Here is a 17433-nt window from a genome sequence, read left to right as displayed (position 1 = left end):
TGGTGCCTTCTGCAGGGCGTGGCGGCTGCTTCTGGCCGCTTGGGGCCGGAAGGTTGTTCATGACGCAACACTCAGAATGCTGAGCTCAGGCAGAGGCACAGCCAAGTTCAAACAGCATATTCCGCCACGAAGGGCTGCACAGGACCTTCCCTTGTGCTGTGAAGTCACATCCGTGTGAACTGGACAGGACTCAGGGTTTGGGGTCACAAGGCCTGGTCAAAATCCAGGCTCAAGACCAGAGACCTCAAGAAAAGCCTGCGCCCCGACTTCTCATCTCTGAGATGGGAACGGTGTCACGGACCGCAGAAGCTGCTGCCCAGAAGGAGAAAGAGGCCACGTGAACTGCAAAGCGCTGTCTCATGTGAGGCACCAGAGGGCCCTGGGCTTTCTCTCCGGGGCCATCGGGCAGCCCCGAGCTGCCTGTTTGACAAGGTCTGATCCGTGTGGGGAAACTAAGACACAGAGAAGCAAAGAAGTTAAATGAAGCGTCTGTATGGGGGAACTTCTAAGCCAAAGGCAGTTTTTCCGGGGGCTAGAGCATCTCCTGGACATAAGTAAATTTGTAACGAGGCAGCCGTGGAGCAGCGTATGGAGACTGGGTGCTGGAAATCGTTAGGAATGACTGGTCTCCGCGAGGGTCGTTGGAGGAGCTCAGGGATGAGCGGCCGAGACAGGGAACAGAAATAGAAAATACAACTTGAAAAACACAAATCGTTCTTGGACACCGGGAAGCTGATACCATTTTTTTCTTCTCCTCCTCCTCCTCCTCCCCCTCCTCCCTCTCCTCCCCCTCCTCCTCCTCCTCCTCCTTCTTCTTCTTCTTTTCCTCCTCCTCCTCCTCCTTCTTCTTCTTCTTTTCCTCCTCCTCCTCCTCCTCCCCCTCCCTTTTCTTCTCCTTCTCCTTCTCCTTCTCCTTCTCCTTCTCCTTCTCCTTCTCCTTCTCCTTCTCCTTCTCCTTCATAAAAGCTAAGGGAGAGCCTGAGGATGTGAAACCATTGAATCAGACAGTTAGGAACGGAGGAAACGGGAAGGACACTCGGTTCACGAGGCTGAGGTAGCCTGCAGGTTCGGGGACAGTTCTGGAGAGAAAGGGGGCGGCCAGGGGCCGGACCCCACGTGGCACCTGCTGTCTGTAGAGGCTCCTGCATGCAGCCTCGCTGGGGTGGGGACCGGAACCAGGCTGTGGGGAGGGCTGTGCTGACAAGCAGAGACTTTCGAAAAGAAATACAGATTGACCAGTCTATATTCAGGTGACACCACCGGCAACAAACGGTCCACACGGAGATGTCTTCCTGGGCCTGCTTTACGGACCAGACGGCTCATCTGACTACAGGGCTGTTTGGGCAATGCTGACCTGCTGCGTCTTCTCGGGACCGTTGGGCCCTCTGCCGCTTGAGCCAAACCTCAGGAAGAGCCCGTTGGGTCTGGCAGGGCCTTGGGAGCCTGGCGGCCGGTGTTTGCGCCAGCGATCTCGAGGCTCACTGTGGAACTTGCTCGCCACGACCCTGGCACTCTGGTAGGCTCAGAAAATGCCGGAAGGAGGGTATCTTAGGTGTATGCAAGGGTCCCGGCAAGAGCCGCCCACAGTGCAAACCAAGAGGAGGCTGTCCCAGGCCCTGCTTTGCCGCTTTCTTGGAGCGGAACCCATCTGAACCAAGCCAGGAGACCAAGCAATCGGTCGGCTTGCCTTGGACACACGAGCCTCCGCATTACGCCCGGACACGAGCTTCCATGCCCGAGAGCCTCTTCCGGGAGCTGCAGGAGAAAGCGGTCCCCGTAACTGGGGAGCAGGGGCCCCGTCCTAACACGTACCCTCATCTCGCCAGCAATCTTGGGTGTCTGCAGTAATTCAAGGGACAGTCTGGAGTAACGAGAAACCACTTTTGGAGGAAGGCCTCTGAGACATCAAACCGAAGACATCAGCCAACAGACCTCCCTGCCTTCGCTGCTCCTGGCCAGTTAACGGAAGCTGACTGCTCAGGTAACACACCGTGAAATTCTGGCCGCAGAGGACGCCGGACGTTAATTGTGTTTCATGAAACTGCACCACAAGTGGCCAACCTGAAGAAAATAGCTCACGGTTGGGTTTTCCTTCTGTGTTTAGTCATGGAAGGGGCGTCACCGGGCCTGGGACGGGAGACACGTTCTCTGCCTGATGTTTGCCGCCTCCCCCCGCAGTGCAATGTGGTCTGTGCGTCGCAGGGGTGATCAGCGGTTCATTTTTAACCCTAACGGATGTCCACAAAGATTATTCTCTCCGTTCTGCTAAAACCCAAGCCTTAATTATCTCGGCGCCTAGAGGCCTCGGTGGTCCAGCGGCAAATACCACAGAGCTTTCTTTTTCTGAAGATGATTTTCGTTCTAAAAGGACATTTCTTCCGTGAGTGGGGTAGGCTCTTGGCCACGCTAAGTATCTCTCGGGGACAAGCGTCTGGGGGGAGCCTGTCGCCCTCAGCAGGGGTGCACCCCAACACCCGGTGTAGAGGCCGTGAACGGGAGCGGCGGGGGCAGCTGAGTTTGGGGGTCGACGGGAGAAGAGCCGGGGGACGTGGGCTCACGCTGGTTTGCTCTGTGCAGAAAGCTCAGGAGGGCAGGAGTCCAGCCGGTGTTTGCTGCAATGGAGGAAGTGATCCTGACCGTTGCTTTTTCTCCTGGAACTTTTCTAATCAGAATGGATCTTGCTGTCAGGAAGGCTAGAGGCCATCAGAAGTGAGCTATGGGGAAGGTGATTTCCTGGACAGGCAGACCGGTGGAGCCCCGTGCACTTGGACTTTTTCTTTTTTTTTTAGTCTAACAAGAATCAATATTTAAGATTATGCAATGTCCATACCAGCCCGAAGTAGCTGCCAAGCCAAGGACAAGGGCTGGATAATTTACAATGCAAGGAATCCATTCTTTTTGCGAGGGGGAAGGGAAAAATCAAGATTTAAGCTTCTTATCCTGGGCTGAACTTTTCTCCTCCATTCTTAATGGCACCAGACGTAAATAAACCATCCATTTTGTTTTGTATGAGCAGTCTACACTTGGCACACACTCGGAGGCAACGACAGGCCCGTCTGAGATCCTCGACCCCCACAGGTCTGGGCTACAACTGCCTTCACAACAGCAGCCGTTTACACATTTCTGACTCACAACCCTTTGGTCCTTTGGCCCGAGCCACGCCTGCTGTTGGGTTCTGCCCCCACGACCAGCAGAGAAAGCCCTTCTGTTGTCAGCGGCTGATGGCTCCCGGTCCCGTATTTTTAACGTGAAGATGAAATATTTATCAATGCCTCGTCAACAGCAGCCCATAGCCGGGCCCTCCTGAAGCTGCAGACGTGGGCTGTGCTCACTCGCAGGACGGTGGGGGTCGCGGGCCGGGGGAGCAGGCAGCGGCACTGTGGACGGACCTGGGCCACTATTTACAGGCCGGGGCTTGTTCTCAAAAAGGCTGCCTCCGGTCCTGGGCCGGTTTCCTCTATCTGCAGTGACTGGAGTCCCGGCCTCCACCACCCCAGGGCCGACCTGCCGGGAGCCTGGACACCGTCTATCCCAGTGGGAGGGAGCCATTTCCCGCCGCCTGGAAGTGAAGGGCAGAAGACGGGGCTGGAGCCAAGAAGCAATGGGGCCGTGCACGACACTTTCCTGCCTCCCGCGGGGTGGGGGTGGCATCGTGCTGGCTCCCGAGGGAAAGGGCTGGGGCCCGGGCGCCCCCACGTGTGCTCCCCCAACCCCAGCCGCTCTCCCACCCACTTCTCTCCCGCCTCTGCTCCTCCAGAATTGGCGTTGATGCTGACGTTATGGGCGTCTCTGCCCAGAAGGCAGGTGGCCTGCTCTTTACTTTCTGACCTCTGGCCGACAATGCACAGCTGGCTTCCTATGTGGCAAGCGTCCGTGATCTCAGGGCCGACTGTCCAGACAGCAGGACGAAGCCCCAAAGCAGGGGCTGCACGGAGGGGTGTCAGAGGTGGGGCTCTGAGGGGTGCACAGGCTCGGTCGGCCTCACGAAGGGGTGGCATTCCCGGTGACAGCGTGGGGCCGGGGGGCGTTGGGAACTGGGGACGGCCAGGGTGACCGTGCCAGGGTGACGGGCTGTGCAGCCTGGCTGCTATGCTGCAGGAGGGCTTGGTGGGAGCCAGCAGTGGGTTTCAGACAGGAGCGTGTGGCCTGTGGAGTTCGGAACAGTCTGGTCACTGTGGGGACAGGCTTGAGGGTCCAGTGTGGCAGATGGTGAGCTGGCGTGGAGCGGGGGCAGGGCAGCCAGGGAGCAGAGCCAGGAGGCCGCCGCGGGGTGGACAGACCGATGCTGCAGACACCTTGGGAGACGGAGGAGAATCCACAGCAGCTGCTCCTCATACGTCGGCTTGGGGAACCCTCTTCACGAGCCTCTGAGCGCCCCGGCAGGGGAGAGTGCCCCTCCCCCCCCCCGTGCCAGCCAGACCTCTTGGTCCAGAGATGGCGAGCAGGGAGGGCCTAGAGCCAGGAGCCAACCAGGCACAACGTGGGGAACGCGACACGGCTCTCGGGGACTCGGCTCTCCCGCCTGAGAAGCGGGGGCACTGAGACTTGCTGATGGGATGGCAGGGGTCAGTGCGCTGGGACAGAACCCCAGGTGACACACCGGGATGGGGCACGGGGGATGACACAGAGGCGGAGACGGCCTCGGTGTGCTCCCTCGTGCCACCGTGAAGCCCGGACAGGAGGACAGGGCGTCGGCTGTACGCGCGACTCCCAGCCTAATACTCTGTCCAGACATCCAGGCCGCGCTGGGCAAGTCCCACACCCCCCAGCTGCCGCTGGTTTGGAAGAAAGCAAGCGCGGGCCAAAGTAGCCCGGCCCACTCTTCTGCCCTGAACTTTCCTGCGTGCTGTGCAAAGGGCAGAAAGGAGGAAAGTCCACCTCCCTTCCCGGCGGTGCTGCTGACCGGGTAAAGGCTCAGAATCCAGGCCGTTCTCGGGCTGCTCACGGGGATGAGCTCACCGAGCAGCTCCACCCGGCCCAGCCCCCAAAGTGGGAAGCCCCCCAGCTGTCTGCCCACCTCTTGGGACTGTGAGTTTCCACGAGATGAATAACGTCTGGGCAGCGGCTTTGCACACTGTAGAGTGCTGCCCAAGTGTGACTACTATTCTCGTTTCCACACGTGAGTGATGCATGGGGCTTTCTTCGAGCACCTGGGATCGGGGCGACCACATCCTTCCTCAAAACGGGCCAGACGACACCCACACGGAGCCGGCATAAACGTCTGGACATCCAAACGGGTCTGGACCCCCAGTGGGCAGTGATGCTGCCCTAGCAGATGGCAAACACTGAGAAGGAAAGACCCCTTCTTGGGTCTCCTGTGCCGCCCCCCCCCCCCCGCCCCCCAATCAGCAAGGGCAGGACAGGAACGCACAGCCGTGGACCATAAATCTCCGGGTCTCCGAGAGGACAGCGAGAGGGCCAAGCCACTGGCACTAACGGTGACACGCTGACGCGGTGGCATTGATCATCACTGAGACACAACTGCGGGCCATCCGCGGGGAGACACAAAACGAGCCGAGCAGCGGGGGAGGACACGCATCCCTGGTGGGCCTGGCTCCGGGGGCCGGCCGGCGCTCGTAACCGCCGCAACGATGATGAACACGTATTGATTTCTGGAGTGCCTCTCCGGAGCCCCAGAGCACTTCGTGCACTTATTGGAAAGTGCCTGAAACCAAATTGAAGACAGGCCCAATGAGGAGAATCAATCCAAACGCTAAGGGCATCTGAGGGCTTTGGAGCAAATGGGGGGAGAGAGAACAGGTACTCCAAACGCTCAGGAAGACACTTTGCCCCACGCTGTTCAACAGCCTGAAACTGAAACGCGGAGTTTGGCTTCTGCACACGGGTGGGGGGCGCGCCTGGCTTGCAGGGAGGGACCTCGGCGTGGCGTGCGGATTCGTGTGCACGAAAGGGTGCTCTGGGGCCCGTGGGGGGCTCTCCTCTACACCTAGGCCCTTGGAAAACAAAACCATTTTCTAAAAACTTTCTACCTGGAAACCACTTCGAGCTTCCAGGGAAGCTGGCAGAATGGAGAACACCCCAAGACCTAGGCCCAGGTGGCCGTGCTGCTAAGAGCATTGTTACTGCCCGCCCCCTGCCCCCCGCCGGCCAACGTAGATTTTTTCTGAACCGCTTGGGAGCAAGGTGAGCACATCATGGCTGTTCACCCCCAAATACTCGAGCGTGTGCTTCTCAAGGGTCGGAGCGCTCCTCCCGTGGATTTGGCAGTCAGCAGCCTCAGCAAGTGGGATTCTGATACGCGTTTCAATCGACCACTCGTCCTCCATTCTGTCACCTGGCCCAACAGCACCGACTGGCACACCTTCCCCCTGCTACAGGTCTGGTCTGGGAGCAGCACTGCCCCGGTTGTCCTGCGCCTTAGTTTCTTCTCATGTGAACATCCCCACAGTCTTCTCTGACATGTTTTGGAGAAAAATCCAGGTTTCCACAGCAGCTTTCGGCCCAAGACGCGGCTGGACTGAAAGAACCTGATTCCATCTCCCACAGACACAGGGACCAGACCCAGCTTCGGCCCTCGCTGTGACCACACTGCTTTCATAACCAACGGACCACACCATCTAGCACCAAAGGGATAAGGCCTGCGGCCACCCATTTGAAGGTGCCCCCAAAGTGGAGGCGGGGAGGGCAGAGGGTACACGCCTCTCCGGAGGGGCTCTTTTTGGCCACCAGCCCCTTGGCTCACCGACTCATAATACAGTGTTCCCTTGGGGCGTGCAGGTGTCTGTGGGGCCCACGGAATGCTGTCTGGGTCAGGGCTCAGTGGACCAGCTCCCGGCTGGGCCGCACACCCAGAATCACCGAGAAGCAGGGACGCTGAAGAGCCCGTTTCACATTCGGCCGAGAGTGAACTTAACCAAGACAGACACTAAAAGTGACCTCACTCCCTTCTTGGGATCATCTGCCCCAAGAGCCCAGCAGCCCATAAACACAGAACCTGGTGAGGCCCAAGGGAGTCCAGGCGAGCAGAGCAGCCTCTGGAAACAGTTGCCTTTTTTCCCACCTTTGATAACAAGAGAGACGGGGGATCAGAAAGAGAAACGAGGCGGGGCCTGTAGACGACACGGGGTCAGGAAACAAGACCAGAAAGTCTGGCTGGCACGGCTCCCGCCTGCCACCTCCGGCTGGGCTGACCCGGCACACCAGACACCCTGCCAAGGACCCTGTGCTGACACGGGAACAGCACCCTCCCGGCCGGTCTGCCTCCGTCCCCAGAGGAAGGGAAGGGCGCCCGTGACTGTGCAGACAGCAGAGGCTCAGGAGAGCCGCCTGCCTCCGCACGCCCCATCTCGGCCTTTCTCAAGCCACGCAGCAGGACCAGGTCCCCCTGCCAGAGCTGCTCTCAACAGCCTCCTTCCGGGCTCTGCAGCAACGCTTCGGCAAAGGCCCTCGGAAGACGCATTGCTATTCGATTCTCAACAGTTCCCTTAAGAGGAAAAGGGATGACCTGGGTGGTTCGGTCGGTTGAGCGTCCGACTTCTCCTCAGGTCAGAGCCTGCTTTGGATTCTCTGTGTCCTTCTCCCTTCTCCTCCCCTGCTCGTGTGCTCTCTCTCAAAAATAATGCAAACGTTGAAAGAAGAAGAAGAGAAGGAAGGGAGGCCACAGGGAGGAGAGGAGGCAGGCACTTGAAAGGGGGGGTCAGTGGAGAGAGAGACAAGAACGAGCAAGCTGCCGGTCTGCACAAAATGAGCACAGGCCTTGTTCCCCAAAACGCCCCCCGCTGGTGCCCCGGTGTGAGACCCCACGGGAGAAGGGGCTTCGGTGGTTCCTCTGCAGAATCGAACTTTCAGAAGGTGACAGTGCTTGCATTCTGAGCCTCGTATAGGGAGGAGGCTCCCTTTGGGAGTGACCCCTGTCATGAACATTCTGTGACACAGTCCGGCAGGGTGGAGCAGTGGGTAAGAAGATCAATGACGTCAAAGAGCCGCCAGGTCCTGAAAAGATCAACGAGGCTGAGACACTCTTGGTGTGACAGACGGTTTCCCCGAGTGCCACAGCAGTCTTCCCAGGATCCTCTGCAGGGTCACTCGGCCCTGACCACACCGAGTGGCGGGGTCCACATCCCCTCTCTTGAAACGAGCCACCCTGTGACTCACTTTGACCCAAAACAGGGCGTGGTGGACGTGAGGTCATGTGAGCTTGGGGAGCCTCACGTCTAGGCAGCCTTTGTCCTTGTCCTTCTGACACAGGGGCCTGAAGCCAGCGGGGGAGGATGCCTTCTGGAGTAGTGGGGGGTGGTTGGGTGGGAGAGAACAGAGGTGCCAGCTGAGCAGCAAACACTGGGCATGTGAATCAGGCTCTCCGGGCCATCGCGCCCTACGGAGCCTGAAGCTGAGCACACCATGGGCGTAAGAACAGCCTGGCCAAGCCACAGAAACACGAGAAACAAGTCATCGTTGATTTAAGTATTTGGGTCGATTGCTGGGCAGGAAGAAATAGCTGAAATGGAAATGGGCGTCTGGACGGCGGGGAGGACGCAGAGCACGGAGATGGCTTCGGGGAAAACGCAGAGCAGAGGCCCGGTTTCGGGGAGAACGACCCGTGCCAGGGGCAGGAGGACGAGGGGCAGGACTGTCACCAGCAGCTAACTTGGAACACGGAAGACGTGCCTGAACCTGTGCACACGGCTGAGACATACTTCTAGGCAGACTGTTGAGAGTGCCTGTTAGGGCCCCACGACGACGCAGGACGACACGGAAGAGAGAGGCAGGAGCTAAAACAAACCCAACAAAAAACCCCAAACTGGCATCTTCAAGCAGAATTGACAGGATATATGCAGATCAGAATTACCTACCTGGTTCCAAAAGGAAAGCTGTTCACATTTCCCGCTTCAACAGTCAGCAAAATATTCAGGGAGGAACAAATGGACTCAGAGTAAAGACTGAATCAAGGGACTCTAAGGCCTCAGAAAGATATGAAGCAGTGCCTTATAGACTTTCTCAACAAGAGAAAAGGGGCTTCCAAGAATCTGTGGGGCACTGGTTCATCGAAGCCTGACATATCCAAAGTAGGGACAGGTTTGTCTTGAAAAGAGTTATGGTGATAGTTGTTGGGGGGCATAGAGGAGATTCCAACAAGATTCATAGGAGACCTAAAACATTTTTAAGAGAATTGCATCAGTAAGAGCACTACCAGCTTGGACTAAAAAAAAAAAAAAAAAAAAAAGATCAAGATCATTGAAAATGAAAAGATGCTTCTGGGACCCCAGCTTTCTTTTTCAAAAAAAAAAACAAAAACCTTTATTAAATCTTTTACTTATTTTTGAGAGAGAGAAACAGAGTGAGAACAGGGGAGGAACAGACAGACAGGGAGACACAGAATCTGAAGCAGGCTCCAGGCTCCAAGCTGTCAGCACAGAACCCCATGTGGAACTCAAACTCATGAACCATGAGATCATGACCTGAACGAAGTCGGACGCTTCACCAACTGAGCCACCCAGGCGCGTGGGACTCCAGCTTTCTGTGAGCAAGAATCAGACACAGAAACTTATTGACCTTTAAACATGGGCCCTTTCTGGTGGGAAAGAAAGGACCTTGAGAGAGCAGAATGAGAGAACAGTGGACAGAACAATGCATCAGGAAATCCTTTCTGGGAACAGAACTGGGCCTTAATCAGAGTATCTCTTGGCTCTGGAGTGGGGGCTCGGGCAGCCTGGTCCATCTGGATTTCAGAACTGGTAGGCACCAGGGACTTGCACGTGCCTTATGCTCCTCCTCTGTTTGATGGGAGCAGCTGGCCCTGTGTTTTTCTAGGTCCTGTTTGTGGGGTAACTTGGTTCGTTGGTTTAGAGGACACACACCAGAGGAGGGGTGTGTATGTGTGTGTGTGTGTGTGTGTGTGTGTGTGTGTGTGTGTCCAGATGGATGATCCTGATGTAGATCATGAGAACCTGGCCTGGGAGTCTGAGGCCCTAACAGGGATGAGAGTTTCGGGCATCCTGAGATGGGAGAAAGAATATGGCGCACGTAGGGAGAAAACTGTGGGCAGATTGTGGAATGTGACAGATTGCTTCGTGGCCACAAATTCCTTTGTCACAGAAGGCAGGGTCCTTTGCAGTGAAATTTCGCCACGTCTCCCCCACATTTCTCAAGTGGATGAAATCGGCTGGCCGAGTGATTCCATCTTGCTCAAGAGAACGTGGCAGAAGTGATGCTGTGTAGATTCAGAGCCCAGGACTCAGATGGTCTTGGGACTTGTGCCTTTGCCCCCTTGGAACACTGTCCTGCAAGCAGGAAGCTTGTCTAACCCTAAAGAGGCCATGTGACGGAGATCATGTGCTGAACATGTGAGGCTGCAACCATGTTCCAGGCCTGCTGACCCTCCAGCTAACGGCAGCCCTGTGATGGGCCCAGATGGAAGCAGAAGCCATTCCGTGGGAGAGTGAAATAATCACTGTTGTTTTCAGCTACTAATTTTGGGGCAATTTGCTATGCACTGACAGAAAATTATACTATCTCGCATGACTGATCAAGACACAAACAAAAAAGCAAACACGAGACACTAACATCAGGGATGGGGAAAAAAAGACTTTGCACATCGAGGGGTTACTAAAGGGCTGTTGTGAACCTCATTGTGCCCGAGATTTAACAACTTAGAGGAGATAGATAAATTCCATGAGCTATATAAAAATATAACTGGCACAAAATAACAGAAAACGTAAACAGCCCTCCATCAGTTTTTAAAATTGCATCTATAAATAATGGCCTTTTCATACAGAAAACTCCAGGCTCAAAGAGCTTCACTGGTAAATTCTACCCAATATCTCAGAAAGAAACAAGACCGATGTTACCGCACTCTTTCGGAGAAGAGAGGAAAGAGGCATCACTTCCCAACACGCCCTGTGAGTCCAGCATTAAGCCCAACACCAAACTTTGGTGATAATGAAAGAGAAGAAAATGATAGGCCGATATTTTTTCTTCAACAGAGATACAAAAATTCATCACAAAATAACAGCGAATTACGTCCAGCAGTATGTCATAACCAAGTGAGTGCACTCAGAATACAAAGTTAATATCTGAAGATTAATTGTAATTCACTACTTAGAGTAAGAAAACCAACCATATAATCATCCTAACAGGGGCAGAGAAAGTATTTGATAAGATTCAACTCATTCAACGCACTCATTGTGAAAACTCTCAGCAAGCCGGGAACAGAAGGAGGCACCCTCCATGAGGTAAGAGGCACCCTGAGAAGGCTGTGCTTAGCAAGCGCCATGCTCGATGGCCAGAAGTGGAATGATCTTCCCCAAAGAAAAGGAACATGCCAAGGACGGCCACTCTTTCCACTTCTATTCCACAGCAAGTGGAGGTGATAACCAGCGAGATAAGGCAAGAAAAAGAAATGAGATGTATAAAAATGGGAGTGGAAAAAGTAAAACTCTTTTCTCCTCACAGGTGATATGATTCTATGGGGAGAAAATCCTGATCTAAAGGAAAACTACTAAAAACTAGGTAAATTTTTCGAGGTTGTGAGGTTCAAGAACAAAACTAAAAAGGTTAACGAGTCAAGGTCGCAAACGAAAAGGAAGTGTAAGAAATTGTCACGGGTTGGAGGAGACCAAGGAGGTGTGACAAGCGAACGACTGGATCCTGGAACAGAACAACGTTGGTGGAGAAACCGGAGTGAAGCCATAGCTAATGGTATTTACCAGTTAATTTCTTAGTTGAGACCACTGTACGGCTGGAAGCTGAGTAACATTCCGTTGTGTGGATGAATCACTATTTTGTTTATCCCTTCACCCGTCACTGGACATCTGAGGTTGCTTCCAAGTTTTGGCTATTGTGAATAACGCTGCTGTGAACATTGGTACACAGATACCTGTTTCAAGAAAAGTTCTGTCTCTTGACTGGGGTGTTAGTCACACAGGTATGTGTTTTCAAAGTTCACTAAATGACACACTGAAAGCCTGTGAACTAACCTAGTTCTGTCAAACCCTACCACCGCGGGCCTCAGGGATGGTCTTGTACTCCCTCTGTACCGCTGCCCTCCCCCACTCCTGACATGCACCTGCTGGCCTGCACCTTGGAGGCTTGGGAGGAAAGCTATAGCCTTGAGCGGGGGCGGGGGGGGGGCACTTGCTCGAACACATCACTCAACCCACCATCCGCGAGTCACTTGCGCGAGGGGAATAGCTGGCCTTCCCAGGAGACCCCGCTGGTTGGCCCTGTGCACCTCACAGGACTCAGGCCTTGGTCTAGTCCGCCCCGGGCGCTTCACTCTTTGCATCCAAGCCCCTGGACGCAGCCTGCGTCACCTAGGGTGGCTGTGCCTGCATTCAGTGGGAAGTGGCCTGTGCTCCTGGGCCGTCCCCACCCAGGGTTCCCCACACAGAGAGCAGCAGGCTTCTGAGCATTTCGGGGAAGACTCTATTTTTTTTTTCTTCCGACAAATAAACAATAGAATTGAAATGGTTTATGGCCTTCTCACTTTCCTGGAAGAAAGTTCTGTGTTGCATTAATAAAGAGAAACAGTAGGAATCACGGCAAAAATAACAAACACGCACTCTGCTGGAAAGGAGGTGCCGAAGCTTTCTCTAGGGGCCCTCTGCTACTCCTGAGCTGGTTCTTCCCCGAAATAAGTTCGATCTGTCCTCAAAAATAATTAAAGGGCTTACATTTCCACGGGGACAAATGGAACAGTGCAAACTCGGAAGGTGAGTGCCCTCTCCCAGCGCACAGCGCCTACCTGCTGGGGTGCCTCGCTTGGCAAACCGGGACCGTGCGGTCTCCTGCTCAGCCGTTCCACATGCTGGGAATGGGATCCACGGCGCATCCCCAGTGTGCTGGTAGCGGGTGTGGGCGAGTCCCGCCAGGCAGGCCCCTAGAGGCCCAGGAAGGGCAGCAGAACCCCTAACCTGAACCCCCCGGGGCTTCCCAGGCTGGCCTGTGTCCCTCGTGCTGCTGGAGGGGAGCTCTGCCCTGAGCGAGAATGGCTGCTGAGCCTGCAGCTCAGAACAGAAGCCGCCCGCCCCAAGAGCACCTTGAACCCAGCAAAGTCCACACCCAGGCAGGTCACAGACGACGGTAGCGTTTGGAACAGGTTACCCTTCCTGCAGGGCCTGACAGGTGGTTTCCAAAGGTCACAGAATCTGTAGAGGCTTCCTGACTGCACAGCGTTTGGCCACCTTCCACCTACTCCCATCCCTCTGGGTCTCTCTGCCCGAGGTCAAGGGTTGGGGCCGCTCTCCACCCTAGGTCTAGTTGGGAGGACCTCTCACACACCCACTAGCGTGGACTGGCCCTGGGTGGCTGCGGTGGCCCCAGGCTGCCCTGAAGTCTTTCAGCCACTTGCTAACGTCCCGGTGGTTTCTCAAAGCTCCCTTCTTTTTCTCCCCCATAAACTTATCTTTAGGAATGGCTGTTTGAGTTACAAAGCACACAACCTGTCATCGGTTAATTCCTGCAACAATATACCGGCATTTGGATGGGTAGACCAGTAAACGTTAAAACCTACACAAAAATATTACCATCGACAACATCAAAATGTCATCAATCCCAACAGCATCGGCTATCTGGTGAACTGCAGCCACATTAGGGTTTAATTCAGAAATAGCCCCACGCGCGCAAAACATCCAAAGGAAGGCCTTTTCAGTTAAAAATAAAAGTAAAACGACTCAATGTAAACGTGGGTTGTATTAATGCAGCGAGCCCAGAGAACCTTTCCTGAGGTTGCGAAAAAGAACATATGGTGCCCATTTAAAATTCACCAATTACACAGAAGAGGTCAGGGATGAAACCATTTACCGAAGTCAGAAACCTGGTAAGCTGGGGGGTGGGGCCACAGGCAGGTTCCCCGGGGCCTTCTCCGCCACGCCGGCCGCACCGGGCACGAAGCAAGGCCAGCCAGACCCACGTCCCCGCCGAGGCTGCTGCCGCCTCAGGGGAGGACGCCTGGCACAGTGGGCTCGCCGGACGGGAGTGTCTCACCCTCTGTGGCTGATGGCACGACTCTGCTGGTGGCCGATGCGGTCTGCGTTTCCCCCACTTTTCTCGCTGGCTTATTTAGCGGGTGGGAAACGGCAAGATGTACTTACTTCTAAGCTGGTTTTATTTTGTCACCCCCATCTTTAGGGGTTGTTCCTTAAAATAAATCACCCAAAGACCTTGGGAGCTGTCTGGTTTTCAGAGAATCTGCTCCCTCCTCAGTCCCCTTCCAGGGCTGGTGACCGTCGGGCACGTATGTAGCTTGCAGTCAACACACCTCTTAACAAACACAGGGAAGATATTGCTACTGCCTCGGGAAAGAGGTCAGGAAACACCGGGGTTTAAGAAAATCTGTAAAAAGATTATCAAGCAAATCATTTCCAGACACCATTTCGGTTTAGAGGCTCCTGGTAAAGGAGAGGGACCACTGACCAAGCAAGGGACACCCTCCGAGACCAACACCCAAAGATGGTGACACTCAGCTCAGCTCACCAGATACAATAGCAGTGACTCTAAAAATAAAAATATTTGGGGGGAAGCACATTAAGCCTTGCACTTAAACTGAAACTTGATCAGAATGTTTGAGCTTACATTTTTTTCATGTGCTAAATTAAAAACGAGGGGCGCCGGGGGGGCTCAGTAGATAAAGCGTCTGACTCTTGATTTCGGCTCAGGTCATTATCTCACGGTTCGAGGGATCAAGCCCCACCTTGGGCTTTGCACTGACAGCACGGGGCCTGCTCGGGGTTCTCTCTCTCTGACCCTCCCCTACTTGCGTATGCACATACTCTCTTAAAATAAATAAACATTAAAAAAAAACCTGAACATTTTCTCATGGGGAATTTCAAACATCTATAAACAGAATACCACAATGAGCCCCATACACCTATGATCCGGCTTCCACATCCTGCCACCCCACCAGCCTTGCTTCACTTATGTCCCTTCCCCGCGCCCCCCCCCCCCCCCAGTCACTTCCCTTTCAGGTAAAATTTACATACTCTGAAACACACAAATCTTAACTGTACATGGTTGACAAATGATACATTCATTCACTTACATCGCCACGAAGATAAAGATCTTTCATCACCCCATGAAGCTCCCTCCTGCCCCTTCCCAGTTGACCCACCCCCTCACTCCAGGAAACCAGCCTTCTGAAATTTTCAACATGGATTGGGTCTGAATCATCTAAATGACAGCGTGTGTATTCTTCTGTGTTTGCCCTCTTGCTACTTGCACATATAGATGGTTCATTTTTATTGCTGAGTAGTGGTCCGTTGAATGGATACCCTACAAATTTATCCTTCCTTTCATCCATTCTTCTGTTGGCTGCCATTTAGGTTGTCTCCAGTTTAAAAACAAATTGTTTTAACGTTTATTTATTTTTGAAGGCGAGACCGCGTGTGAGCGGGGGAGGGGCAGAGAGAGGGAGACGCAGAATCCGAAATGGGCTCCAGGCTCTGAGCTGTCGGCACAGAGCCCGACGCGGGGCTCGAACTCATGAACTGCAAGACCATGACCCAAGCTGAATTTGGCTGCTTAACCAACTGAGCCACCCAGGCACACCCTGTTTCCAATTTTTTAATTATTATGAATATGACTGCTAAAATCTCCCGGCATTATTTTTCTGTTTTTGTTTTGTTTTGTTTTGTTTTTTCAGATTGTTCTTTCTCCTTAGACTCTTTGCATTTCTAAATGCAATTCAAAAAATAGTCAACTTCTACAAAAGCCCTCTGGGATTATAATTCCTGCTGGGATTGCTTTGAAATTTTAGATCAGTTTTCGGAGCACTGACATCTTAACGATATGAATTTTCCAATCCATAAACAAAGGATGTTCATTTAGGCCCTCACTCTCATTAAGAAACATTTTATAGCTCTCAGAATAGAGGTCTTGCACACTATTCATTCAGTCTACTTCTAAGTATTTTGTTTTTTAATGTCGTTATAAAATGTATTACTTTTGACTTTTCCAGTTGTTTCCACTTGTTTGCTGATAATATATAGAGATGCCATTGATTTTTTGTATGTTGGCCTTACATCCATGACCTTGCTAAATTCACATTATTTTGATAGTTTCTACTTGTTGGTTCATTAGGATTTCATAAGTGTACATTCAAGCTACCTGCAAATTAGAGACTTTTCCTTCCTTTCCATCGCGACGAGTTTGGCTATCCTCGTTTCACTGCACAGGCTAGAGGTTAAGATAAACGCTGAACAGAAATACAGCAGACATACTGCCTTGCTTGTCATCTTGGGGGAAAAACCTGTAACATTTCACCTTTAAGTAGTTAGCTATGCACTCTTCAAAGATGCTTTTCATCAGAATGAGAATGTTCCTTTTTATTCCTACCTTGCAGAGAGTTGTTTTAATGAATGTTGAATTTTTTCAAATGATCTTCTGCATCTATTGAGATGATCTTTATTTCTTCCTTTATTTTGTCAATATGGCAAATTATATCAATTTTCGGCACTGAACCAACCTTGCATTCTGGGGATATTTGTTATTGCTTGGTTTTCACCAGGTGATATTTTGTGAAAAAAATTCTTTTTGCGTCTATGTTCATGAAAGATTTTGGTTTACGAATATTTTTCTTGTTAACATCTTTGTCAGGTTTTAGCACAAGAATTATTACTATTCCAAATCTGCTCTATTAAAATTTTCACTACATGGGAGTTAAATGTAAAGAGAGCCAAAACGGTGTGTACACACGTGCGCGCGTACACACACACACACACACACACTCGCCATGGGAAGATCGCTCCAGCAGTCAGCAGTGCTGCGGAGAGGCAGGTGACAGGGAGCCATTCAGGAGTGTGACGGACTGGGGCAAGTCTGCAGGGTTCTGGCTCACAGTCTGCAAGGAGCCTCACTCTCTCCTGTTCTGGGCTCCTGAGAGAGCTGTGCTTTGCTTGCCCTTCTGACACCTGCCACGTGGGCCCTTAAAGCCGAGGCTGCAGAAGCAGACCCCACTGGAACCCGCTCTCTAAACAACAGAGCAGAATCAATCAGGGACTGAAATTTGGGTGACTTCCTCGCATGACTTCCTTGCACGACAGCTTAACGTATTTCTGTAGGAGGCAACGTAGGTGGGTTCCATACTCTTGTCTAATGTTTCAGTGTGGAATAAAAGCCCAAGGCCAATTTTTTCAAGTACTTGAGTCTCTCGGTTGAACCATGGTTATCAAGTCCACATGGGCAGACCCAGTCCTTGGAAGGACATCGGGGTCATTCATTCTGGAGGTCAAGGGCATCTTTGGAGACATGTAGATTTCATCACCTGCTGAAACCACTCCCTGCTCTATCTCTGCACCACTCTGTGATCTGAAGTGGTCTCACTTTCCTCTTAGGATAGTCTCCACTAGAATTAAACCCCACCGGGGCGGCAATACACCTGTCCCACCCAGTTAACATCCTGAGAGCCCAGAACAGTCTTCAGCACGTGGCAGACACTCAAACCTTTGCTGGAAGAATGAATTAATTAACCGGTGTATA

The 17433-nt window shown here is 52.9% G+C and overlaps 1 long non-coding RNA gene across 1 annotated transcript in view; it reads right to left on the bottom strand.

Annotated features, from left to right (window-relative positions):
* Positions 1–358: 358 nt before the first annotated feature.
* Positions 359–17433, bottom strand: part of LOC109252264 (uncharacterized) — a 29220-nt gene continuing 12145 nt past the window's right edge. The window contains exon 3 of the long non-coding RNA XR_002073914.2: positions 359–452. This is a non-coding gene — a long non-coding RNA (uncharacterized LOC109252264). The remainder of the gene's footprint in view (positions 453–17433) is intronic.

Source organism: Panthera pardus, unplaced genomic scaffold (genome assembly GCF_024362965.1).
Source record: "Panthera pardus isolate Hobbes unplaced genomic scaffold, ASM2436296v1 HiC_scaffold_22, whole genome shotgun sequence".
Lineage (NCBI taxonomy): Eukaryota > Metazoa > Chordata > Mammalia > Carnivora > Felidae > Panthera > Panthera pardus.
The sequence above is the reverse complement of the archived record's forward strand: the minus strand, read 5'-3'. Positions and strand labels throughout refer to the sequence as shown.